The sequence below is a fragment of the Pteropus alecto genome, unplaced genomic scaffold, assembly GCF_000325575.1.
Source record: "Pteropus alecto unplaced genomic scaffold, ASM32557v1 scaffold86, whole genome shotgun sequence".
NCBI classification, from domain to species: domain Eukaryota; kingdom Metazoa; phylum Chordata; class Mammalia; order Chiroptera; family Pteropodidae; genus Pteropus; species Pteropus alecto.
In genome coordinates this window covers 24,387,641-24,415,098 of record NW_006442109.1, presented here as the reverse complement: position 1 = coordinate 24,415,098, position 27,458 = coordinate 24,387,641, and the positions used below count along the sequence as shown (strand labels likewise).

General features: G+C 35.3%; 1 pseudogene; it reads right to left on the bottom strand.

Annotated features, from left to right (window-relative positions):
- Positions 1-11,889: 11,889 nt before the first annotated feature.
- LOC102880878 lies at positions 11,890-17,454 on the bottom strand (annotated as a pseudogene).
- Between the last annotated feature and the right edge of the window lie 10,004 nt (positions 17,455-27,458).

Genomic DNA, 27,458 nt, shown 5'->3' with positions numbered 1-27,458 from the left:
ATATAACATCATAATTTTAAGGATGACTCCTCAATAAAAGTGCAGCATAAGGTCAAAATGGTCCAATTAAGTAGTTCTCTTGCTGTATACTAATATATGCATATAACTTAGTAAAATTTCCATTCCTAAATATATAAAAATCATTTACAATTCTGGAACTGGAAGAGGTAAGCTTTTATCACCTGGAAAATTCTCTTTCATTACGGTGCTGAATTAATTGGATGTTACTATATTAGGAAACATATTTCATCTTTCATTTTGCTTTTAAGATAAAATCACAACATAAATATAAATACATATGGTGCTTCTGTGTTAGAACATTCTATAAAGGGACAGTTTAATAGATTAAACTTCTGATTTTTTACATGTCAAGTAATCAAATGTAATGTTTTATCTCTACACCTGCAAATGAAGTTGAAAAACTGTGAAATCTGCAGATAGTCCAATCCAATCAACAAATATTTGAATCCTAACCACTAGCAAGTTTAAATGCTGCAAATACTATGGAGGAGTGATTTATAGTCTCTACTCTCACTGACTCAATGGACAGCGACTGAGATGGTCCTGGAAGGAGAGAAAAGGTAAACATATTAATTGGAAAAAAATTAGCAATGGCTTCATATAGAAGATGATATTTAAGAAGGGCTTTGAAAGATAGGTAGAATCAACCTGTAAGGAGATAAGGCAGTGGGCATTTAAAGGACTGTAAAAGCACAAGCAGGTGATAAAGAATGAGATGGATTTGGAAGAAATGCTGAGTAATATAGTTCCAAATAAAGGATACTGAATAGGGAAACTAGTAGATAAACTTGGGTTAGATTGATATAACATTGTAAAGCTCTGGGTGCCAGACTAAAGCTTTTGAACACTTTTCATGTAAAACATGCTTGTTTTGCCATGCAAACTTGCCCTAAACCAGAGGCTATTTCAAAGTCACTTCTGAGTACAAATGGCCTAGATCCCAGAGCCCTCAGCAAAGTGCTTGGGGATTTGTCTGACCAGGTTTCCTTGAGTACGCAGTCTTTTTAAATGCATGTTGCCAAATTATTTCTTTCCTTGATGATTTATGACTTATTCAACAGTTGCTCCAGTGACACTCTTTATAACTATTTATGAATGCATGCATTTTTATAATGGACTTATTGACATATAATTCACATACCATAAAATTTGCACTTTTAAATTATACAATTCAGTGGTTCTTAGTACATTTACAGAATTGTGCTACCATCACCATTATCTAATTTGAGAACATTTTTCTCATCCCAAAAAGAAAGCCCATACCTATCAACAATTGATTCCTCATTCTTCCTGCCCCCAGTCCCTGAAAACCACTAATCTATATTCTATCTTTATGATTTTGCCAACTCTGGATTTTCATATAAATAGAGTTATACACTATGTGGCTAAATTGGTCAGGGTTATCTCAAGAAACAGAACCAATAGGATGTATATATAGTTATATATAAAAGAGAAAATTTATTATAGGAATTGACTCACACAATTATGGAGACTGAGAAGTCCCACAATCTGCCATCTGCAAGCTGGAGAACCAGGAGAGCCAGTGGTATAATTCAGTCCAAGTCTAAGGGCCTGCGATCCAGGGAAGCCAGTGGTGCTATTTCCAGAGTTTGAATGCCCAAAACCAGGAGCATGGATGTCTAAGGGGAGGAGAAAATGAATGCCATCGCTCAAAAAGAGGAAATTCACCCTTCCTTTTTTTGTTCTATTTGAGTCCCCAGTGGATTGGATGATGTCTGCCCATATTGTGAGGGTAGATCTCTTTAGTCTCCTGAATCAAATGCTAGTCTCTTCCAGAAATGTCACAGACATACCCAGAAATAATGTTTTACCAGCTATTTGGGCATCCCTTAGGCCATTCAAGTGGACACATAAAATAAACCATTATGGTAGTGTTTTGTGTCTTTTTTCACTTAATATAATGTTTTCAAGGTTTATCCATGTTGTAGCATTTATCAGTACTTCATTCATTTTTATGGTCAAATAATATTTCATCGAATGGCTATACCACATGTGCTAATCCATTCATCAGTTGATGGACATTTGGGTTGTTTTCACTTTTTGCCTATTATGAGTAATGCTGTTGAGACTATTTACGCGCGCATTTTTGTTTGGACTTATGTTGCATTTATCTTATCTAGGAGTGATATGCCCTGGTAACTCTAACATTTTAAGGAACTTTCAACTGTTTTCCAAAGTGGCTGCACTATTATAACATTGTATGATATATGAGGGTTTAATTTTCTTCATATTTTTATCAATACTTGTTATCGTTTATTTTAGCCATCCTAGTGTGTATAACATGGTGCATTATTGTAGTTTGATTTGCATATCTCTAATGACTAATGAAATTGAATATCTTTTCATGTGCTTATTTTTGCCATTTGTATGTTCTTCAACAAAAGTCTTTTCAAATTACTTGCTCATTTTAAAAATTGGGATATCAGTCTTTCTAGAGTTATATGAGTCCTTTATATGTTTTGAATATGTCCCTTATCAGACATATGATTTGCAAATATTTTCCCTAATTCTGTGAATTCTATTTTCACTTTTTATGATGTACTTTGAAACACAGAAGTTTTACATTTTGATGAAGTCCAATTTACCATTTTTTTTTTTGTCTCATGAATTTGGTGTCATATCTAAGAAAACATTGCTTAACCTAAGGTAACAAAGATTTATGTTTTCTTCTGATAATTTTATAATTTTAACTCATATTTAGATCCATGATCCATTTTCACTTAAGTTTTATATATGGTATGAGGTAGGGGTTTAACTTAATTCTCTTACATGTTGATGTCTAGTTTACATGCACCATTTGTTAAATAGATTGTTCTTTTCTCATTGAATTGTCTTGGCACCACAGATACAAATGTGTTTTAATTGTTACTATACACATTTGAGAACATATTTACCTTTTACTCAGTTCTTTCATAAAGTTTTAATTTAAATAAACTATTTTCTAAGCAAATGTATATGGAATGTATATGGATTAATTTCCTGTATGCAAGTTTGGTGGCCTTAGAAACTGACATAGGAAATTGAAATAAAAATTTGGCCTTGCCTCCGAATTAGGAAAGAGGACCCTATTCAAATCCTGCTGGCTGATTTCTGTTTCAAAGTCTGCTTCTCAGAGAATCTGCCTGAAACATCTCCAATAAGGGGACAGTACCTCTCAGAAGAGAGGCTTACCCAAGGTAGAGCACAGCTGGAAGCTCATGATCTCTGTGGACCTGCTGACTCAGAAGACAAAGTGAAGCGTAAGGTTCTGGCTATACCAGCACAGTTTCTCCTTCCAAACTCACTAATGAGAGTGGAGTGAATGAGGGAATGTAGGGAGGTCAGAATAGTAACGCCAACATACACTTATATAAAAAACAAACATAAAAGGTGGAGAATAAGTATTTTTCCCCAAACCCTGTACCAAATACATTTGGCAAGATGCCAGGCTCTGGCGCATGTCTTAATCCTTTCCTGATCATCTCCCCACTCCACCTTCCCAAGTTATTCAGTGAGGAGAATCTGATACCTTGTTTACTTAGAGCTTCAAGTAAATTGAGGGTTTACCATATACACATTATAATTGTTTCTTTATTGCAATGCCTTTTGTGCAAATGGTCAGTTATCACAGGTGATAAATTTTTCATTTCCTTTCACCCAAAGACCAAATGACTCACGAACTAACTCAAGCAAAAAATAACTTTGTTGGAGAACTTTTCCTTTCTTTATTCTTTTTAACCACTGTAGGCAAAAATGCCATTATTGCTGGCTTTTTGGTCTAAATATACTCTAAATTTTGCATAGAATTGATGGTAATTCTATTTTGGGCCAAGAAATTTCTAGGGCTTACAAAATGACATTTTTGGCTCTACTTTAACATAGATCCAAAGGGAATTGTTCATTAACATTTGCAAGCTGTTTCTTTATATTCATGGTCTGATGAAAATGACTTGGGAGCCAGAAAATATGAATTGAATTTCCATTTCTATCATTGACTCCATGTGTGATCTAGACAGAACTCTTAATTTCCCTGAACCCATTTTCTCTATCTGTAAAATGGGGATAACAACAATAATAGATATTTGCTTCATTATTTAGTTTCCCATACATAATTTTTAAAAAGTCTCTCTCATTAATGAGGACACAATTAAATGTCCTATATGAATAAAAATTGGAAAATAGAAGTTTTATGTAAATGAAAGTTTCAGTGGCATGACTCACTTTAAAGAACATACACATTTTTGAAAATGTAGTATAAAGTATAACACATTGTATTCTTTTCCATTTTCAAAATGACAATGTATCCGCATTAAAAACTGTTGACTTTAGCATGTTAATAGCAGTTGTTAAATTACGTTTTTAGTAACATGATTTTCCCATAAAGCATAAGTGCCCTTTTTCCCAAAATTTCAGTACAATCCACTTTTCTAATAATTTCTAGATTACAGCAGGCTTTTTTTTATATATGGTTTTGTGTTTCAGAGGACAGCATAATACCTAAGCCCACATAATAACGATTCTACACTATAAACCTTAGATAAAATAGACACATTCAGAGGTAGTTTTAGAAACTCTAAATATATTTTAATGCAAAAAAATTCACTTCATGTTTTCTTTAAATAGCAAGCTCATCATTTCAACTCCTTAAAAATTTCTAAATATGCACAACTTTTAAGGAACACATCTGTCACAAGAACAAGGAGAATTCTGCTCTCATGTCACAAAATGAAAACAGCATTTCAGATTTCTGCTGGGTCCTGGAAGTAGGAGGTTTTCTTTAGATGCAGCATGTGGCTTTACTTCTCTCAAGTAAATTTTCGTTATAAAGATACTCCACGTATAAAAGAAAAGCTCTTGGTTATTGCCTAGATCGTACTGTAGCATTTATCTATTGAATCCAAAGAGGTTTATTTCGGCTTCACTTCATTTGTGATATCCAGGGTCTGAGCATATAACTGAGTTATTGTTCTGCATATTACTTCAATTGTGTTAGTAGGTAGATGTGTAGGTTAACCTCGGTTTTGCTAAAATAATGGCTCTTTCAAGGGACTGCATTCTTCTCACAAAGTGGCTCGGAGATTAGGTGAAGGTCAAGCGGAGACTAAGTTGCCTGTTCAGTAGTCGTTATCAAATATAAAGACAGATTCATGGGTGCCCTCCCTGGAGATAGATAGATAGACAGATGATTGATAGACAGGTAGTTATATCTAGTTGGGGATGTGACTTGGGAATTTCCAATAAAAAAGGAAAAAAAAACCCCCAAAACTTTATAGGTGATTCTAACATCCAGACATGCATGAGAATTGCTGTCTTGTAGTTTTTTAAAGGCCTCCACAAATTCAGGATAAATGCTACTTATGTGATTGTCACCCTGCAGTTCCAGCACCAACATTTGAATCAGTAGTCCAGACTTTATGTGGGCTTATTTCTTACTCATAATACTTATATGCAGCTGGTGCTTGGCCTCTTGACTTCTATTTTATATGTGCTATAAACACCATGTTTATTTCCCCCATTTGTGCCCTAACTTGGAATAACTTGAGAATTAGGCCTTATCCAAGTGCTTAGGCCATTTATTAGTTTATTCTTTCAAAATCTGTTGAGTATATAATATGCACCCAGCAGGTATATTTATTACAGACATGAGAGAGAGCACAAAGGAGGGGTCCCCAACCACAGCAAACCTCTCTGAGGAGAATCGAACTGAGATGTTAAAGTGAGTGAGGTGGAAAGGACAAAAACAACAAAAAATGTAGGATAAAAAAATGGTGAAGTTTAATTAATGGTGAAGTCTCTCAATCCCCTTAACTTGTCACACACTTTTGTACCACTTCAGGTTGTGCATATTTAGCATAGTATTGTTTCTTATTTTTTAAAAAATATAGAATATTACCTTGATCATTGAGGATTACTTCAAATTCCTAATTCAAGCTCTTAGGAAATATTAATATCAAGCAGACATTGGAAAGGCAGCCCTTGAAAACCCTACCAGTTTGAAAATCTCTGACTCTACTGTTATGCTTTGCTGCATCCTGCATATAATAACGATAACGTAGGACATTAACTGAAGATTACTTTCAATCTAGGTCATTAGGTCATGTCTTCAAAATGGCATGCTCATATAATAATCCTATTCTATAATGTTGTTTCTGTCATAATAGGCCACTCTTCCTATTAACTATGTCACTGACTGTAACAGCAATGGAAAGGATTGAGATTCAAGTGAAATGTGAATCGGCTGACCTCGGAATTGGAACTGGATTCCCGTTAGGTTAAATTAGCTAATACGGCGACAAAGCTACACACAATTTGTATTTCTTGGTAATTTTTTTCATCAGCCTCTGAAAGCTGAAGCTGTGCTGTCTGGTCAATAGGTGGCTCTGAGGAAGGTCTTAGATTCTTGCCTTCCAGTAGCTATGCCCTTGATGAATGGAATGGCATTCCCATTATTCGATGGATAATGAGATGAGATGTGCTTATCACAGCAATTTATTGAAAACAAAAAAGCTACACATTAGCAAACTAAAATTATAATTAAAGGGAAAAAAGAAAGCTTTTGCATAAGTACTACCAAAATCTCAAGGGACCAATCCTTGGAGGACAGAGACATCAGGATTTAAATTTGATGAGTAATTTTCCTAGGTCGCATAGCACCAAGTATATCATCTGACACAAAACTTCCTTTGATTTCCACTTAGGTTTAATGGTTGAATAATCATGGCTCATAAGTTTATCTTTAATAACAGTCACAGCAGACAGTTTATTAGCAGATTCTGCAGGCTGCAGGGTTGTCATTTGCTGTTATAGTGATTGTCTGTTTTAAATATCACAGCTGTTGGTGTTTTTATTTATTTATTCATGATTTGATTCCTGCCTCTCCCACATCTCTGATGCTCAAAGGCAGGCTATTTTCCTTTTTCTCTTTGAATTGTGAAAGGCTACTGTGACAGTCCCTAGCCCAGGCCGTGGAGTGTCACACAGGGTCCTATGGTACTGAACAAAAAGCCACGTCTTCTTGAATCTGGCAGAGCTCTTTATGAGAGCTGAGCCTTCTTGTGGGGGCCTTTCTCTGTCCGTGAGTGGCAGGCATGAATGGAATCCTATGAGGGGCTGTGGGCCAGTGAAGACCCTTCTTCATGTGTTCTTGGCGAGGAAACTGGAACCACTAGGAGAAATGCAAATGCCCAGGCCTCCACTTGTCCTATGCAAAATTAGATGCCACTCTGAATAAACATAGGAAGCACTGTAAGCTGCAGTTTTTAAATTCAGCTGAAGGGAAAACTTGGTCATAATACATAGCATCTTTCATTGAGTTGTGGGGGGACAGGCTTGGATTGAACAGATGGCATTATTTCATTTGTTTTCAGATGGGCCGTGTAAGGCAGAGTGTATATAGAGTGATACGATTTTGTAAAGAGAAAAATTGGGGCCTCACATTCTCAGCATGATCTGGAATTAGGCATGAAATTAGAGGAGGCTGCTACCACTAGAAAGCTGATTTGGGAAATCTCAACATCCTCCAAATACCCAAACCCTTCCCCTCTCCCCTGAGAAAATATGCCATGCTCCTAATATCCCCTGAGTAAATAAAACAATGTCCCCACCTATCGAGAGGAGATGGACAAAGTCTGATATTCTACGACTTAAGCATGTAATGTGTATCCCCTAAACCATGGGTCCTCAAACCCTGGGCTGCAGACAGGCACTGGTCCATGGCCTATTAGAAACCCGGCCACACAGCAGGAGGTGAGCGGCAGGCGAGTGAGCAAAGCTTCATTTGTATTTGCAGCCGCTCCCCAGCGTTAGCATCACTGCCTCAGCTCATCAGGCATTAGATGCTCATAGGAGCACTGGTACCTGGTGCCAAAAAGGTTGGAGACTGCTGCCCCAAATGGAGGGCACATGAAATGTATGTAACTAATCTCAACAGGCTTGGATCCCTTGGGAGGCTAGTGAAAACAGAGAGGAAAAAAAATATAAGAAGAATAAAGAAGGAAAACAGGAGGCCCATCTTACCCATTTCTTGATCATTGGAGGGACATACTGCCCCCTACATACTCTGGAAGGTATCTACTGTTTCTTGCCAATTCAGCAAAAAGGAGACCCAGAAGACATCTGTGTCCCCTGTTGCTTTGGGAAAGGGGATGCTCCAATATGTAAAGAGGCAATCATCCTCCTCTTTACAACCAGGAGCAGATTTTTTTTTTCTTTTTCCTTTTTCTTTTTGGCTTCCTTGCCCTTCAGTAAGTGCTTCTGTAAAGTAACAATAAAAGGTAACGTGCAATAATATTTCAGAAGTTAATGGTAGGTGCTAAGGATTATGGAGCACTTTAATTTTTTACTGTTGCTTTGCTAATATCTTTATCAAAATAATGAGGACCAGAAAGTGGTATCGATTGGTAAGCAGGGACAGAGCCAGGACTCAGCACTATGAGCCTTTCCACCTACCTGGCTCCAAATGCTCTCCCCAGTGTCAGGTTGAAATCGACAATGATGCTCCTTTTAACAGCTGAGATGCCCCTCATAGAACCCATGAAAAAGCAATGTCAATATCAGCATCATCATTCCTCACACTTGTACAGCTTAGTAATTCTCATTTCTCTGTTCCTAAAAACACTGGGAGTCTGCCAGCTGGGTGCCAAAGTGCTAAGGCTGAATCCCAACAATCAGTCATTATCGATATAATAGAAATATAATAGGCATAATGTTAATGCAGTAAATATGGTTTTTATTTTATTTTAAGCTTCTTTGCCCATAAATGTTTATTAAGTCTTTGGCACTTGGTGACATTTGCTTACTAATGAATGTTGGCCAGTATTTATCTATTTAAACTATTTGTTGAATCCATCATAAAATTCTGTTGACTCTACTTTGATATATCCAGCATTCAACCAATTTTCATCATGAGCGCACCTACAATTTTGGTCTGAGCCACCAAAGATTATGGAAATCATCTTCTAACAGGATTATTGCTTCTGTCTTTACTACTACATAGTCTATTTTCCATACAGCAGTCAGAGCGAGCCTTTGAAAATCTAGGTCAGATGATGTGACTCTTGCTCAAAACTCAGCAATAGCTTCCGATATCACTAATGAGAGAAGCACAAGTCTTTATAGTGCCCTACAAGGCCCTACGTGGCCTGGCCATCCCTGCTTTGCCTGCCCCTCTCCTGTTCCAGGCACTTAGGCCTCCTGGCCACTCTTTGAACATGCCAGGTAAACTTGTACCTTGGGTCCAGTGGCCTATTTTTCTGCCTGGAATGTTTTATCCAGTGGCCTATTTTTCTGCCTGAAATGATTTCTGCTTGCCTGAAATTATTACTTTTTCAAGTTTTTGCTCAAATCTCACCTTCTCAATGCAACCACGCCACTTAATACTGCAACCTGTTTCCCTTTCCAGCTGCCATTCCCTCTCGTTCTGCTCTTCTTTTTCTTCCACAACATCTATTACCTTCAAGCATTTTAAGCCATTAGAATTAGAATGTCAGTACCATGAGAACAGGAATTTTGGTCTTTTGGTCTTTTATTACATTTTATGACTTCCAGTAAGTGCTCCAGAAATATTTGTTAAATGAATGTCTGTTATGTGCCAAACTGTATTATATTCTGACGGTATAAGAATTAACAAGACATATGCTTGCTAATAGGTCAGTGGGAGAGGACATACAATTAACAAGCAGAAATAGAACATAAAAGAGAACAAGTAGCAAGTAACTAATAATGAAAAAATCATCAAGGAATAATTGAGCTGAGTTTAATAGCTTTGTTTGTGAATGTGTGTAGTTGTGATCTCATTCTGCATTATACTGTTATATCTTCTGCCATTAAAATGGTTCCTCTAATGCAATTCAGTACATCAGTATTCATTGTGATGTCCGAAGAGCACTATGACTTTCAGATGCTCCACACCTGAGGACATTTAAGAATTGCTATTTGATTGTATGGTGATTTTCAAAGGGCATTCACATATATTTTTCTCATCTAATCCTCAGAACAATCTTCAAAATGCAGGTCTTATGAGTTATCTTCTTTAATACGTTCTCCCTGTTTTGTCTTTCCAGCTTTAAGCAATGTACTTTAAAGTAATTTTGTAAATTAAGATGCCTACAGGTTCTATGAGATTCTGATATGTTGCTGTTAGTGTTATTGCTGTTACCCTGTGTTCATTTCTCTCTCTTTTTTTTCAATTTCAGTCCACCATTAGGGGTCTTTCTCTCCAAGTGAGATTAAATTACACAATAATTGCTAAGAATGGAAAAAGTGCATCTTACCAGAAACCTATGTTTTCTTATTGTGCAGTCAGCCAGACTGTGGATCATCTTCTCTTTCAATTCTAGACTTTTATCCTGTAGTAATTAAGTAAAAAGTATGGTATAAGAAGTTGTAGGAAATACAAGATGAATTAAATAGTATCCTTGTTTTAAGAGTTTCTATTTGAAGAGGAGTGTTGATGGTCTCAACAGTGGTGGAATACTCTGTGTGTATATAATTTCTAAATCAACCTTTCATTTTAGAATAGATGTAGGTTTATGGAAAAGTCATGAAAACAGTAGAGACTTTCTGATATATCTCACGCCCAGTTTTCTCTGTTGTTAGCATCTTGGATACCACATTACATTTAACTATCATGTCTCGTTAGGCTCCTCTTGGTTGTGATGGTTTCTCAGACTTTCCTTATTTTTAGTGACTGACAGTTTTAAGGTATACTGGTCAGATATTTTGAATAATGTCCCTCAACTGGGATTTGTATGATGTTTTCCTCATGATTATACTGAGATTATGTGTTTGGGGAAAGAAGACCAAAGAGGTAAAGTGCCAATTTCATCACATTATATCAAGTGTACGCACTATCATCATTCCTTATCACTGTTAATGTTGATCTTCAACTCCTAATCGAGGTAGCGTTTGTTAGGTTTCTTTGTAATCACTGTGATTTTTTGTACCCTTTACCTTACCAAATCAGGACTGTGCAGAAGCTCTCTTGGAGTTTCCGTTTTAGGTCTATCCTCTTCAATCCCTGAACCAGCTCACCTTTCTCGCATTTCCAAGATTATTTAAAGATGTTTTTGTTTTTTTGTTTTGTTTTGTTTTGTTTTTTTTTTTTTGCAATCCAGATATTTGCTTGTTATCACCCATGGAGAAATATCAATTTTGGGCATGTAGGGTGCTTTTGCTTTGTTTACCGACTTTAATTAGTGACTTAGGTTAGCTATAAAGTTAAATTCTTTAGTTTAAGAGCAATCAGGTTAAGGAATGCAAAAAAAAAAAAAGACTAATAATTAATTTTATAGATTCACAAATTCTAAAATAAAACTAGCTTGATTTCAAGTTAGAGATGTAATGCACGTGCATTATTTAAAAATTTGGAAAACAGAATTTTAGTAAAAAAACAAAACCATCTGTAATTATCAATAAATAATTACTGCTATTGAATGATTTTCTTCAGTCATTTTTCTACATTTCTATATGTTTATATTTATCCATGTATCTACATATCTTCAGTATCTTTTGATTTTCTAGGATGATTTCATAGGTATAGTTTCATATTTTATTTTTTACACTGAATTGTCTTTTTTCTTACTAAAATTGTTTTAATGAGTCTCAAAATTCTATGACAGATTTTTGGTCAAATCATTTCCATTAAAAAATACTGATTTTAAAAACTAATAACTTAAAACTGTCACAGAAAAAATCTCAGATGATCCATAAAACATCTTTTCTCTCTGAAGATTTTAGATTGCATTGTTATCATTAACCAGACTTTTACTATTCAACTTAAATGGCCAACTAAGACAAACAGTTCTGAGATCTTCTTTCACCACTAGTTAAGCCTGGGGTGTCAGGTATTAGGAATAATATTTATTTAGCCTATTGAGTTTTATGGGCAGACTTGGTGACCTTACCAGCTCCTGCAGCCTCTTGTCCACTGATTTGATGACACCCACAGTGATGGTCTGTTTCATGCCATGAATGACCAACTGATCCTGAGGGAGATAGTCAGAGAAGCTCTCAACATAGCGGCTTTCAAAGAACCATAACAACTATGGCAGCATCATCAGATTTCAAGAATTTGAGGTCATCTTCTAGCCTCTTACCAGATGGTAATCAGTCTTCTCTTTGAGCTTCGCAAACTTTCAAGCAATGTGAGATACTTGACCATCCAGCACAGGTTTACAGCCAGCACTGATTTGGTGTGAGTGGTTCAGAGTAATCACCTGAACAGTGAAGTCAGCTGCTTCCATTGGTAGGGCATTTTTGCTATCATCAGCCACACTGCCATGATGAACATCTTTAACAGACACATTCTTGACGTTGAAACTCACATTGTTCCCAGGAAGAGTTCACTCAAAGCTTCATGGTGCATTTCAACAGACTTTACATCAGTTGTAATGCTGACTGGAGAAAAGGTGACCACCACGTCGGGTTTGGTCTCCACTTGGCCCACAGGGACAGTACTAGTACCAGTACTACCAATTTTGTAGACATCCTAGAAGAACAAACCCACAGGGTTGCCAGTGGATGAATTGGTGGCAGGAAGAATCCAAAGCTTCAGGCAGAGTGGTCCCATTGGCATTGCCATCTTTACAAGTGATCTTCCATCTCTTGAACCAAATAATTTTTGTACTTGCTTCCAACATGTTTTTACCATTACAACCAGAAATTGTCACAAATGCTACTGTGGGTTGTAGCCAATTTTCTCAATGTGGGTGCTGACTTCCTTAATGATTTCCTTCTGGTTGAAGGGTGGCTCAGGGGAATCCATTTTGTTAACACCGACAATTAGTTGTTTTACAACCAGAGGGTAAGCAGGTAGGGTATGCTCACGGGTCTGCCCAATCTTGGAGATACTTGCTTTAAATAAACCAACATTAGCAGCAACAATCAGAACAAGAGTCAGCTGATACGTGCCTAAAGTGTCTCTGTCCTGGGGCATCACTGATGGTCATATTATATTTTTGATCTCAAATTTCTACATGGAGATAACAATGCTGTACCATGCTCATGTTCAGCTTTTAGTTTATCCAAGACCCAGGCATACTTGAAGATCACTCTCCCACCTCGGTAGCCTCCTTCTCAAATTTTCTGATGGTACTTTTGTCAGTCCTATCACATTTGTAGATCAGATGGCCGGTGGAGGTGGACTTACCTGAATCTACACATCTAATGATGTAGATGTTAATATGAATTTTTCTTTCCCCATTTTGACTTAAATTTAGCAATTGTTTTCATGGCATCTGTGTTCTGACAGCAAAACCATTGCAAAAAAGCTACATTAAAATTATGTATGAAGAATTTCCCCTTATTAATTAAGTTTAAAAATAGCCAACTCCAGTATAAGCATTTAATCATACTCTTATTTGGGGGAATTTTAGTTAGGGAATTTGTAATTATTTCCTCTGTCATCAATTCAGTGATTACTATCTTTGATGCATCTTTGAATAATCTTTGACTGCATTTTTGATTATTTCCTTATTATAGTATCTGTGTGAAGTTTATTAAAATCCTCATTCTTGGAGGTGGGCTGGATTATATACTCCAAGTCACAGAATTTATCATCTTCTTTTTTTGAAAACTAAGGTAAGTAGGCTGGTGCCTCTGATGAAAGAGAATTTAATATGATGTTCTTCCACCTCTAATATTCCATGATTTTATGATTGTTGGCTACTCTTAAAAGTTTTTAAAAATGAATTCTATTTGTGTGTGTGTGTGTGTGTGTGTATGTGTACACACACACACACAAACTTTACTGTAGGTTAATACAACTCAGACTAGGATCTTACAGAAATTAATTAAAATTTAAATATACTTAGAAGTTGGATAAATTATTAAGCTTGATATTTCAAATGACACGTTCAATATAATTCACTTGAGAAAAAATAAGAAAAAACAGTTTGGGGGCAAATAAGTAGAAGTTGAATATGGGCTGGTATGATTCTTTCAGTCTGATTCTATAAACAGTTGACTAAGGCTTATATTACAAGATAACAGAGTCAATAACAAATGCTCATCATTTCAAATCAAGCTCTGAAAGACAAGCATGGAAATATGAAGTGGTTCTCCCAGTACAGTATATAGTTCATGTGGTCCCAGTCTTAACTGCTATTGTGGTGAGATTTATTTTAATCCTATTATTGATCCAAGAAAGAGAGAATTTGTATAGGTTCCAGAGGAAATGAGAGTCAAAAAAATGATTAGAGGGTTGACTGGGAAACACTAAACTCATTGGAGTTACTGAATTTGGAACAGATTAAAGAGACTTAATGTCAATTTCTGACCATATAGGTGAGACTATTGATATAGTTAACTCTGTGTAACTGATTTCAGCTTCCGTCAAGGAAAAGGCATATTTACACTAGTATAAATTTGCTTTGGTCATTGAGAAGATATAATAGGCTAGGGGACAGCAGCAATTTGTTATCTACTCTAGGATACACTGTAGCTGGGACAAAGAAGGCTCATAACTTAGAAGAGGACCCATGAAATAGATGAAATTGTAGAACAGAACAGAGTGCAGACAGGAAGTGATATCTGCTTCCTGGTCACACAGTTTTAGTTAGTACCACAAATAATAATGAGAAAACCATCCTCCCATGGAAAGCAAAACTCTCAATATTGTGCCCCACCCCATTTCTATTCAGTCTTTATAATTGGTTTATGAGCCATTAAATATGGGCCATTGTCTTCTCTGTTATTCTGTGCTTATTGCACATTATCAGGAATTAACTGGCATAAATTCCCTTTGTTAATGTAGATAGCATCTGTCAACTGTAGCATGTCACTTTTAGTTCATCTATTCTAAATGCAAATGCATATGTCTGTAAGTCATACTGATTTATAAAGAAGTTCTACTTTTCTCCAGTATAACAAATACTCCTTTGGAGTGTGTTAAGTGCTTTTGAGAACTTCTTTTGGTCACTGGGTCAGTAATTCACTATTTGGAATCTCTGAAGAGCTGATAAGAGAGCTACACAATATATAGTAAATTAGGACAGTAATAATATCAGGTTAAATCATAACTTAATTATTCAGTTACTGGAGGCTACATAATCATTGAGCCATATCTTTTGATAATGTTCCTTTAGACTCTCTGGGAATAACCAAATTTAGAATGATGTGCTGTCATGCCACTTCTCAGAAACATTTTCTGTTCTGTCCCTGGTGATTGGTTAGCGATGCCTCAGAGAATATTGCTTGAGTAAATTTCATTAATTATTTTACTTCAAATATGATGTAAATTTTTTTTTTAATTCAGATGAAGTCTAAAGCAAAACAAGACATAATTTGGGATTCAGAGCCACAAAGTTTTGTTTCAGGAGCAAAACTGTTTCCGTGGTTACAAACCATATCTGAAGTTTATAACTTAGTTAAAAGTATCAAGTATTTATAAAGTTACTATGATGAAAATATGGTTAAGTAATTTTGTAGAGACTCAGACATCTGTTATCAGAGAAAGTTAGGTTTAAAGACAGCCAAAAAAATGAAACTAAACTGCTCTCTCTTAACATATACCAAAATTTAACTCAAAATGGATCAACGACCAAATATAAGACCTGAAACAATAAATTGCATAGAAAAATAAAAAACATAGGTACTAAACTCATAGACCTTGGTTTCAGAGAGGATTTTATGAATTTGACCTTAAAGGCAAGGAAAGTAAAAGCAAAAATAAATAAATGGGACTACATCAAACTAAAATGCTTCTGTACAGCAAAAGAAACCATCAACAAGACAAAGAGGCAACCAATGAACAGAATATATTTGCCAACAATCCCTCCAATAAGGGCCTAATATCCAAAATATACACAGAACTCATACAACTCAACAACAACAATAAGAACAACAACAACAAAATCCAATTAAAAAATAGACGGAGGACCTGAACAGACACTTCTCCCAAGAAGACATAAATGGCTAGCAGACATATGAAAAGATGCTCAACATCGCTAGCTATTAGAGAAATGCAAATCAAAACCACAATGAGATACCATCTCATACCTGTTTGAATGTCTATTATCAACAGGACAAGTAATAACAAGTGTTGGAGAGGTTGTGGAGAAAAAAGAACCCTCGAACACTGCTTGTGGAAATGTAAACTGGTACAGCCACTATGGAAAACAGTATGGAGGTTCCTCAAAAAATTAAGAATAGAATTACCATATGATCCAGGAATCCCTCTTCTAGATATTTAGACAAAAGAATTAAAATCAGAATCTCTAAGAGATATATGCACCCACATGTTTGTTGCAGCATTGTTCACGATAGCCAAGATTTGGAAAAAACCTAAATGTCCATTGACAGATGAATGGATAAAGAAAATGTAGTATATACATACAATGGAATATTACTCAGCCATAAAAGGAAAGAGTTCCTGATTCATAAATAGATCAATTTTGAGAACATTATGCTAAGAGAAAAATGTCAGACACAGAAGGACGAATACTGCATGATTCCACTTACATGAGGCATTTAAAATAGTCAGACTCAGAAGCAGAACATAGAAGGGACGTAATGTAATACACATATGACATATTATTGAATTGTACACTTGAAACCTATATAATTTTATTAACCAATGTCATCCCAATAAGTTTAATTTAAAAAAAGAAATATGAAAACAACAACAAAAAAACCAGCCAAATGTTGAAAATAGAAATGCTAGTCATTCCATAGCTGCCACTCGAAATCTCACTGCATAATTATATTAGCGTTGTTCTATGTTCCCTAGAGGATTCAATTCAGCAATGTCCATCTCACCTGTAGATTTATGTTCTACAGTCCTATGAGCCATGGGGGCCTAGGATAATTGCCTACTTACTTATGTTATTATGCTGGACATCCAGCTATAGCATTTATGTCATATTATTAAGGACAGCTGATATTTCCTCAGAATTAGTGGTTTTCCAAGAAAATAAATATATCTTTTCTCTTTCCATGAACTATGTCTGCATTATAGGTAAATTATTAACAGGTGCATAGTGATATCTGTATAACTTCCTGGTCCAAATGAACAGATATGGTTATAGCCGTGGCTAACTGAGACTGGTGTTAGAACACGCACTCCTCTCATTTACAATTTTTATAAATACAACAAAAAGTCACATGTTAAAACAAGAAATTATGACCATGAACTGATATATAGTGAATAGTGATAATGTTTTAAGGATAGGACTAGAAAAAATAAAGATACCAAAGTATAATTGTATCTTTTCTTATTAATTATTAGCATTAATAATCACTGCTAAAAATAATTCTGGTTTATCTCCGAGGTTAGGTAAGATAATTAACCATCAAAATTTTATTAGAGTGAAAAAGCCATTTTGTGAAGGCATAGCTCTGATACTTTAGGGCTTCTACATGGTTTTTCTACTCTTTTAAATCATCTCACTCTTGCTTCTTAGAAGAAAGAATCCACGTAGACTTTTCAACTTGCATCCTTTAATTATGGCAAAGTATAAAATGAAACAGGGTATCTTCAGTTCTATCTCATTCACCCTGTCCCAGGTCCCCATTTTTAAGAATCAGTATTGTTGCGAGTAAGGTAGTTAAGTGTCTAAATCCAGATCTTTATTATTAGTATTAGATTCCATTTTTCATTTCTAGCCAAAGACTGTAGGAAAATGCATTTTTTTCTCTTCTTCATTTTTTCTCATTTTTATCAAGAAACGAAATGTTTTTCAGTCATATTTCAGGGCCTATTTCAAGTTCCACCTATTTTTTGAAGAGGTTCTTGATAACTCTAAAATGGCATACTCCCTTTTCTGTAATTTAATAATTTTTATTACTTTCATTATGCCTTTTGGATGCTGACTACTAGCAGTACTTGACTTTCTTTATGAATCCTTAAATATGTATATGAAAGTTAAGTATTGAAAGGTGACTTTTATGTTGAAAGAATGAGATGTGGTTTTGTTCCCCAAGTACTAAATACATTATAAAATCTCATTACACCTTACACTTTAGATACGATTTCCAATGATATTTTTCAGACTTTCTTGCCTTTTTAAATTTTATTCTTTTCAGGTACGATTGAATATATAATTGATAAGCCAAGCCCCAATAAGTAACAAATTGAGGCTTCATACACCTATTGTCATTTATACTCTCTCAATTGTATTAAAATTATAAAATGACTGGTAACAGTATTTTCACTCATATTGACAAACTAGTTTTATGTCATCTTAGTAGATACCCAAGATGTAATTATTCATTAACTTATTAAAGTCTAATATTAATTATTGCTTTTATCCCAAACATACTGCATGATACTACAGGAACTTTAAACTCTATTTATTCCCTTTTGCCTTTTGAGTTATTTTTGTTTAATATTTTAATTTTAGATGTGTTTTAACTGAAAAAAGACATTAATTATAATTTTATAAAGTTAATATTCCTTTAAAATGACACAATAATATTTTTATTTCTCTTATGCCTTGTCAGGTTTTTTTCAACTGAGATGAATTTCCATTTGCCTGAAGCATTTCCTTTAGATTTTCTTCTAGTGCAGATGTTCTAGCAAAAACAAAAAACAAAAAACAAAAAAACTCAAACTTTCATCTGAAAATGGCTTTATTTTACCTTTATTTTTGAAAGAAATTTTTATTGCATATAGAATTTTAAGTTGGTAGTTATTTTTATTTTGTTTCCAGCAGTTAGAAATGTTATTCTTTTGTTTCTGGCTTGTACCAGTTTTGTTGAGAATTCAGCTGCCAATCTTACAGTTATTACTTTAAAGGTAATATTATTTTTATCCTTGTCACTTTTTAGGATTTCCTTTTTGTTCTTGATATTTTGTAGTGTCACTGTGATGTGCTAAGATGTAGTTTTTTTTTTTTTTTTTTAATATTTTTCTTCCTTTGATTTGAATTTTTCCTCATTGGAATTCTTTGAGTTGGTGTCTTTTATCAGTTTTAGAAAATATTCAGCTACAGTCTCCTCAAATATTTTTTTCTGTTTCATTCTCCCTCTTCTCTCCTGAAACTCCCAACTATAAGTGCCTTTGGGATATTCTCGTGTGTCTTTTTCACTTGTCCAAAGTTTTTCATTTCACTAATAACATGTCTGCAACATGTTTAAACCCATCTAATATGGTCCTTATTATATATTATATATACTATTTATGTATATTTATTATATACAATACATTAAAATTTTAAGTTCCAGAATATCTATTTGATTATTTTATAGATGCCAATTTTATGCTAATTTCATTTACTTTGTACACCTTGTCCTCTTTCTGTTTGAACATATGAATCACAGCTATTTTAAAGTCATTGTGTGTTAACTCCAATATCTAGATCATAAATGGGTCTGTCTACATTGTTATTAATGTTGTTTCTCTTCTTTTTCTATGATATTTGTCTCTTCTAATTTTTAAAAATTGCATGCTGGACACTGTGTATTAAAGAGCCTTAGAGAATCTGAGTGGTTATATTCCACCAGTGAGTTTCCCTTTTCCTATGTTAAGCAGATAGGATGAGGAACAGATCATCCTAATTCAATAAGAAATTGATCTGGGTCAAAGCATGAGTGCTGGTTTAGAAAGACTCAGTTAACTCCTGTTCATCCTCTTCTCTAGGTATATTCCTCATGAGATATGTGTTAAGAACCTTTAAAATACATGTCTTCTCAGTCCAGAAGACACCTTCAAGAATGCATTCTGCTCTTTGGAGGCTCTCAGCCGAGATTTTTAGCTTCCTGCTCTATAAGCTTTCAAATATGGTAAATTTCTTTAGCGATGGGCCAGTGGAATTTTTCAGTACAGCAAAGCATCATGTGATTACAGCAGTTTTCACTCTCCTTTTTAGAAAATTTGGCCCAGCCACCAGACTTCCACTCAGCACTGGAATCCAGCAAATATCCTTATGGGTAAACTGGATGCCTTTCAAGGTTTTAGTTTGTTCTTCAGCTCACAGAAACATTCAGTATAATGTTTGATCAAATATCTGGGTGCTCTGTGGCCTAGTCAAATTGACACATACAATTAACCTTCATATTATTATTAAATATATAGCAACATATATTATTATTGATGTTTTATAACATATACATGCACATAGGATATAATATTTAAACATTATATCATATATTATTATGTGAACTACCTGACTTGGCATCTAAGACCACCTAATATGTGTATTTGATTCATATTTCTTAATTATAAAAAAATGTCCAATTCAAATATCAACGCTCCTATGTAGAAATATAGCTGTGTTCATATTTTGGAACTATTCTGCATATGTCAAAAAATCCTAGCTCTGCCAATACTAGCTGTGTACTTTAGGGTATTAATTGCCTTATGTATAAAATGATGAAAATAACAATTATCTCATCAGGTTGCTGTGAAGATTAAATAGCCCTAACCAGTGACTGGCACCTGATAGACACTCAATAATATGTGTAAAATATAATCATCATCATCATATCATTGTATTAATTATTTTTAATTTTGAGCCTTACCATTTCTAAGAGATGTACTCTGCTACTTTCAAACCCTGTGAATCCTATCCATGCATTTTTCTAATGGCCTAAAATTTTGGCTCTTTGGGTATATGACTCATTCTTAAACATTTAATTGTAAGGGTTTTTTTCCTTGATCAAGGATTGTGCAATATTTATATCATCATCGATATCATTTTATTATCATCATTTGCAGAAGCTAATATACTAATTCTCAAATGAATGAATGCATAAATGAATGAGGTGTGAAATATTTTTTTATATCTGCTAAGAGAGGTAAATAATAAATCATGCTACACAGTATATTCAGCATTTGAGTTTATGTTTGTTTTAGTTTATTTGGATTAACATTACTACCCTAATTATCTAGGACCAATAAGTAAGAAAAAAGGTTGACTTAATACTTAAATGATATATTAATGCAAATGAAAGCCAAATGCTTCCATGGAATACAATAAGAAGGTCAGTTGCATTGTTTCAAATAAAGAAGAGTGATAGAGAATTGAATCACCACAAAGCATGCGATAATTTAGGCATGACAGACTCAGCAGAACGTGTCATCATAGTAATATTATATCTGGGTTTTCAGGGGAGAGTCATTTTCAGCAAAACAGTATTATCTATTACATTAAATTTCGTTAATTTGAATTTCATCGGTTCATTTTATTTACTTTATAAACTGCTTTGTTTTTTAAATTATGCAAGAATTACTAAGAGAATATATGTGCTCATAGCTTTCACATGTACCAATATTTAAGTAACATAAAATAATTTTAGACTTGTAGTTCATAAGACTTGTTTTCCTTTAAAAGGAGACCATGCCTTACTCAAATCTGTGCAGGCACCATATGACTCAAGTACTGATTCAGTAAAACTCCATCTGAGCACAGCTTTTTAGCCTGTAGATTTGAAAATATATGCCCTCTGAAACATCACTGCAACATACCAAAGCCCAATATATCAGAGTTAATCTGTGATGCAGGCATCAGTCCAGCTGGTACATTCTACTGCTGTGAGTACTTCACTCTATTTTTAGTGCTAATTTATTTGGCATACAGATTGAGATCTTGCCTGGGAATAACAAAACAGACTCTAGTCCTAAGCTGCCCAATAGTCCTCCTTAAGAGCCACCATGTGAAGATGCACAGTCTTGGGCCTAAGACAGTTGGTAATTGCCTGTTCCTCTCCCCTCGTCTACATTTGTATGAATTCTCTTAAATAAATAATGAATAACTTTTTTACTCCAACAACTAAATGTCAAAATTAGAATTTGCTACTTCTTTTAATACATTCAATTATCTGCTGATTCAAGCATCTTCAGGTGAAATGCATTAGAAAATAGCTAATTATATCCTTTCCCATAGGAAGGAAATCTTTAAATTTAATTAAAAGACCTTAACTCAACTCCTTCATATTAGGGTCTATTTCCCAAAGGATTTTCTAGAGAGTGACTTAAAGAACTAAGCTCAATATTAAAATTAGCAGCAGCCATTACTTGTTATTTCTTCTTCTTTAAAACAAATTATTTTTGGTTGAAGGATACTTTGATCATTAATTTCATTCTCTCAATTATGCCTCTGCATTCACTCTCAAAAGCGTAGATTAATTGAGAAAGCTTGCTTGCCAATTTTAAAGTTGTTTACTTTCCATGTCTTGTGCCAATAAAGCACCTTATATGTAGACTATCATTTCTCAGTCTCAATATTCTCTTTGACATACTAATCAACACATAAGCAAAGGTGGCAGAAAGAAAATCATAAAAGAGAGAAAAATGTTAAGCATCACATCTGAGCCATGTAGGGTTCAAATATACAGGATGTTCTGACTTTTATGAGAGAAAGCCACAAAAATATTTTTCTATTTCCCTTTTTTAAATTGAAAAAATTGGAATAGAGAGAGCTATCTTGGTTTAATATATTCCAGGAGAGCATAAAAATCAAGGCAAATTGTTTTTTTCCTTCAGTTTCATGAATTTTTTTTTTTTCTTTACTTAGGACAAACTTGTTGTTTATTAAAAATTGGCTTTCCATGAAAAGGGAAATCCAGATGTTGAAAGGAAGAAAGCGATCTGGAAAGAACTCATCATGTGCTATCCTTAGGTGAGTTTCTTCCCCTCATCCATTCTCTCTCTGCCCGCTTTCTCCCATCTCGCTTCCCTTCCTTCCTTTTCTTCTTTTACCTCCTTCTCACCCTTCTGCATCCCATAATCTTTTTTTTTTCTTTTTCTTTTTTTCTTTTTGTCTGGTTAAGTACTTTTTGAAGACGGTTAATTATGTGAGCAACTTACTGATACCTCAAAGTGCCTGGGATGGGCTAAACCCACTGCTACTTCCATTCCTTGCTTGTTTGCATCAGAGTCTTAGGAGGGTAATTAATGATTATAATTGTTCTTACTGATTCAATAAACAGGCATTGGAGAGCCATTGGAAATTTTTGAACAGACAAATGACATCGGGAAAGTGATCTTTTAGGCAGACTTTTCTGTCAGTGATGGGCAGAAAGAATTAGAATTAGAGGGTGGTAGACTCAGTAGAAGGGTTTATAATTCTCAGGCAGAAGGTGTCAAGGGTTTTGAATAGCCCAGCACAGTGACAAAGAAAAGAAAAGGACCTCATATTGAGAGACATTTAGGAAAAAGAATTAACCAGTGATAGATTAGATAAAGAAAATAATAGAGGAGAGCCAATGACTGCTTTCAGCTTTCAAGCCTGAATGACTTAGGAAAATGGGATTATTATAAATGGGAGCTGATCAGGAAAGCAGATTTGGTGAAGAGGGTAAATTCGGTTTTAGGCATATTGCCATTCAATGTTATAAAGCTACTTCTAGGTGAAAATGGCCAAATTAATTGGGGAAATTTGGAGAAAATCAGAGCAATTGAAAGAAAAACAAACAAAAAAACCAAAAAACACCTCACAGCCCTGTTGACATAAATTCCCTGAACTGCTTGATACCTTACCCATTAATTTATCTGCATGTGTACAAGGATCTCATTTATCTGCCTTTTTTGGAAAACAAATTTAATGCAAAAATATGTGCTATTTATAATCTCTTATCTGTTTTCTAAGGCAGGTGGATCCTAGTAACTAGAGGATGTTTTTATAAACTTAAAGATTTTATTAAAAGAGGGCTTGAAAATGCATGTTCAGAGGAGGGAAATAATGAGTAAGAAACGGTAAAGTGCTTTAGAGAGGCCAGGGAGAAAGGAGGGTGCATACAACTATGGTCAGGGAAGTTTTAGAAGCTATGAAAGCTAATGTAAGGAGACAGAGGAAGTACTGGTAATGAGTGGCAGGTGAGGGACCTTGAGAATAGACATAGAAATAACTAGTGATTAATTTTTCGGCAAAATAAATATATGTCAGAACATAATTATTTCATATATATCCCCTCCTGTGGATTTTGAATATGTATTTCTCCAAGGGGTATAGAGTTTTTGTGTGTATGTGTGAATAAAACAATATTGTGAATCCTACTTTATGGTTAGATAGAATGTGAAAAATATGCTTGGGGGGGGTCAGTCACATATGGTTGATTATTTATGTTTGTGGTTAGATAGAATGTGAAAAATATGCTTGGGGGGGTCAGTCACATATGGTTGATTATGTTTGTATGAGTCTGTGTGTGTGTGTGTGAGTGAGTAAGTCAGGGCGGGAGGCGGGGGAGGGGAGAGGAAATGAGTGTCCAGAGGGGTGGTTTACTGATGAGGGTGGGGCTTGCTGTCCATGCTGTACAAGAAGTTGGAAACCCCAGATGGGAAGTCTAGGGATGAGTACTGGCCTGTGCGGCAATGATGCGTGCAAGCCCTGCAGTGTAGAATGTGCTTGCTGAAGAAGAGTTGAAGCAATTGACCTCCATGATCACAGGCAAAGCTTATGATCAGAAATAGGTGAAACCACTCTATCATGTTGCTGGGACTTCAAAGAAAACAATTTTTACATAAAGGAGAGCCTCAGGACCAGAAAAAGAATTTTGTTTTCTCAACAACCAAGAGCTTTGGCCTTAAATTAATAGAGAATGTATGGAAAGAAGGAGAGAGGAACATAAAGTTTAGGGTATGCTAGAGCTTCTTTTCTAATGTGAGAGAATCTGAGACAAAGATAAACCTCTGGGGAAAACCTGGGTCCTTGTTACTCATTTCATCAGAATGCTGTTTGAACCAAGAGATATCCTCATATTTTAAAATTTCCTGGCTGTGTTTTGTAGTATTAGTCTCTGTAGATAATTAAAATTCAAAATAGAAGAGATGAGACTCTGTGTCCTGAGAGTACGGTTTTTTGAAACAAAATAGATGCGACCCCCATAGCGCTCACAAATGCCTAGATGTTACCCGTGTCACAAAGGGAACTGGCAGGGAAGTTGCTGCCTAGGAGAATCAGAGGACCTATGGCCAGGTCCATGCACCAGAGAGGGAGCTGAAAACCAGTCAGTCATTTGAGGCTATTCTTATAGCTATACCAGGCCCAGAAAGCCCATCATACTTCAAGGGGACATTGAGGTCTGAGTTCAGACCTAGGTTAGCCACTGCTCTAGCCTAAGAGAAGAGGTGCAGGAGTGGGAACAGATGACTGAGTCATGATACTCATTACCTGAACAACCCAAAGGCTTTTATGCCTCCACATGGCTGGTCTCTCAGTCTGGAATTCCCATTCTCCTCTTAACCACCTGTGCTGGCACATTTTGGATGGGCCATCCTGGGGAAATTCTCCCTCATAAAAGTAGGAATAATTGTTAGATAAAGCCTCAATAATGCGCCTATTTATAATACCTAATATTTGAGGCAGAGCACTATTCTTTACAACTGTATGAGGTCAGTGCCTTTATCTTTATTTCACTAACGAAAAATAATTTGCCCAAAGTCACACAGTTGTAATTGGCAAGATCAGTATTTCAATGTAAGTGTCTAAATCTCTCAGATTTACACTCCTTGTTTTTAACCGTTATGTTTTTAGGAAACTATTTCTATTCTCAAATCTGTTGGTGAATATATGAAATAAGAAATGTTTAAGTTTATTGCAATTGGTATTGACCAACTTAGGCATCCTCTTCCCTGTTTAGTTCTGCTGGAAACATAGTGCACAATCAGGTTAGATATTAGGAGAGGCTGGAGTCAGGGAGCGAATAGTGATGATTTTGTTATCTCATCAGATATTTAACACTTTTTTTTACATTCCCTTAACTAAATGTTTCACCTTGTATTTAGGCTACACTTCAAGTCAGCTTACCATGAAAAGGCTTTTGCAATTTGGTTCCACCTTAATCCAAATTTATCCAAATCATTTCAAAATTCACAGGCATTTTTATAGAGAGCTAAGAATGTGCCAGGCACTACAGGGGAGGATAAACAAATATAAAATAAACACATTTCTCCAGGATCCTACTGACTTGTTGTTTGCATTTAAATGTAATGTTCTAAGTGCTATATTAAAGGTATATTTCAAGTATGATCAAAATAGAGACAAAAATGATAAATTGCCTGAAAAGGTAGGATAAGGTAACGGAGAATGTGAAATTTGAGCTGGGTATTGAAATATGAGCAGAAGTTTATCAGGCAGAGGTGGGTAGATGAGCATTTCAAGGATCAGCAGAGTAAAGCTTGAGAGTGTGGAATAGTATGATGTGTTTAAATAATGGTAAAGAACTCAGTGAAGGACAAACCAATTATGTGAATGGAGGAAAATAGCAGAAAAGAAGGCTTAAAATATAGCTTAGAGCCAGACTATCAAGGTCCTTGTGTGCCATGCTAAGAACTGTGGTTTTGGGGATTTTTAAATTAAAATTTATTTTCTTTTTAGCATTCATCCTCAAGTATGTGTATGACAAAAATCTAGAGATATTTAATTTGCCTATGTCCGTTGGCTGTAGAGTAATCCCTAGTCTATACTGCAGGAAAGGCCAGAGAAAAATTCTCTTCTCTCGGTCTCCTAATAGAATTAATTTTGTACATCTTTAAACATGAGATGTATACGTATGATTTTATCTCCCAAGTATTCTAGGAGGAAAAAAAATACAGCTTAAATCATGAGTTTAAGAAGGAGAATTTTGTTTTTAAAAAGCCCACTCTGACAGTGTCAAGATGAATTGAGAAGGGATCTTTCTCCTTTTCCTTATATAATTTTTTAGTGCAGTCATAATTTTCTCCTCATTGTACTCCAATACGCCATGCTAGTTCCTGACTCCAGCCTTGTCCTTTTATCGTACTGTTTATTCTGCTTTCTTAGGAATAGAGTGTTTTTTCCTCTTCTAAACCCAATACGATCTCTCCTTCAGGTAAGCAAGTTCTGACCTCTCAATAGTGTGTATTAGGTCAGATTCTTTAGAAGCAAGTCCTGTGACAAGGATTCTTCAAGAAGCGTTCTCAGGAAAAAAATGGCAAGAACAAGAAAGAGGAAAAAGCCAAACAAAGGTTCAGACCTCAGTTTAATCCTATGGGAAGCTCTGGAGTGAAGATTGTACCTCCATTTTGTCCTGCCTCCTTGCAAGGGAGCTAGACTTTCATATTCCCACACCAGTCAATCACTGGCTCTTGGCTTCTCCTGGGAGGGAGATATTGGCAGTGTAAATTACTAGGAACTTCTGATTTTCTGCACTTGCTCCACTATTCCAGGACCAGTCCTTTGAAGACAGCTGAAGATGAAAACCATTAGAAGCAAAGCACACAGAAGTTGGGGGTTGGATGCATAGAATGAGTAGAAAAGATTCTAGGTGATTTGGATGGAGCAGTTGCAGGTTCTAGTAGAATAAGGAAGCATTCCTCTCCTGCTCCAGCCAGACTGGTTCATTCTTTAAAGTTCTCTGATAGTTATTTTGTCTGCCACTCAGATAGTAAACTTTTGCTTCTTTTGGGTGTTCCTTGGTGCCTAGCCTACTACCTTGCACATAAAATGGAAGCATTTTTTTCCCAAAGTAATCTTGGATCTCTAGGAAGAATTTCAAACTGATTTACCTCCTTGAGATTTCTACAGTTCTGAGGAACCAAC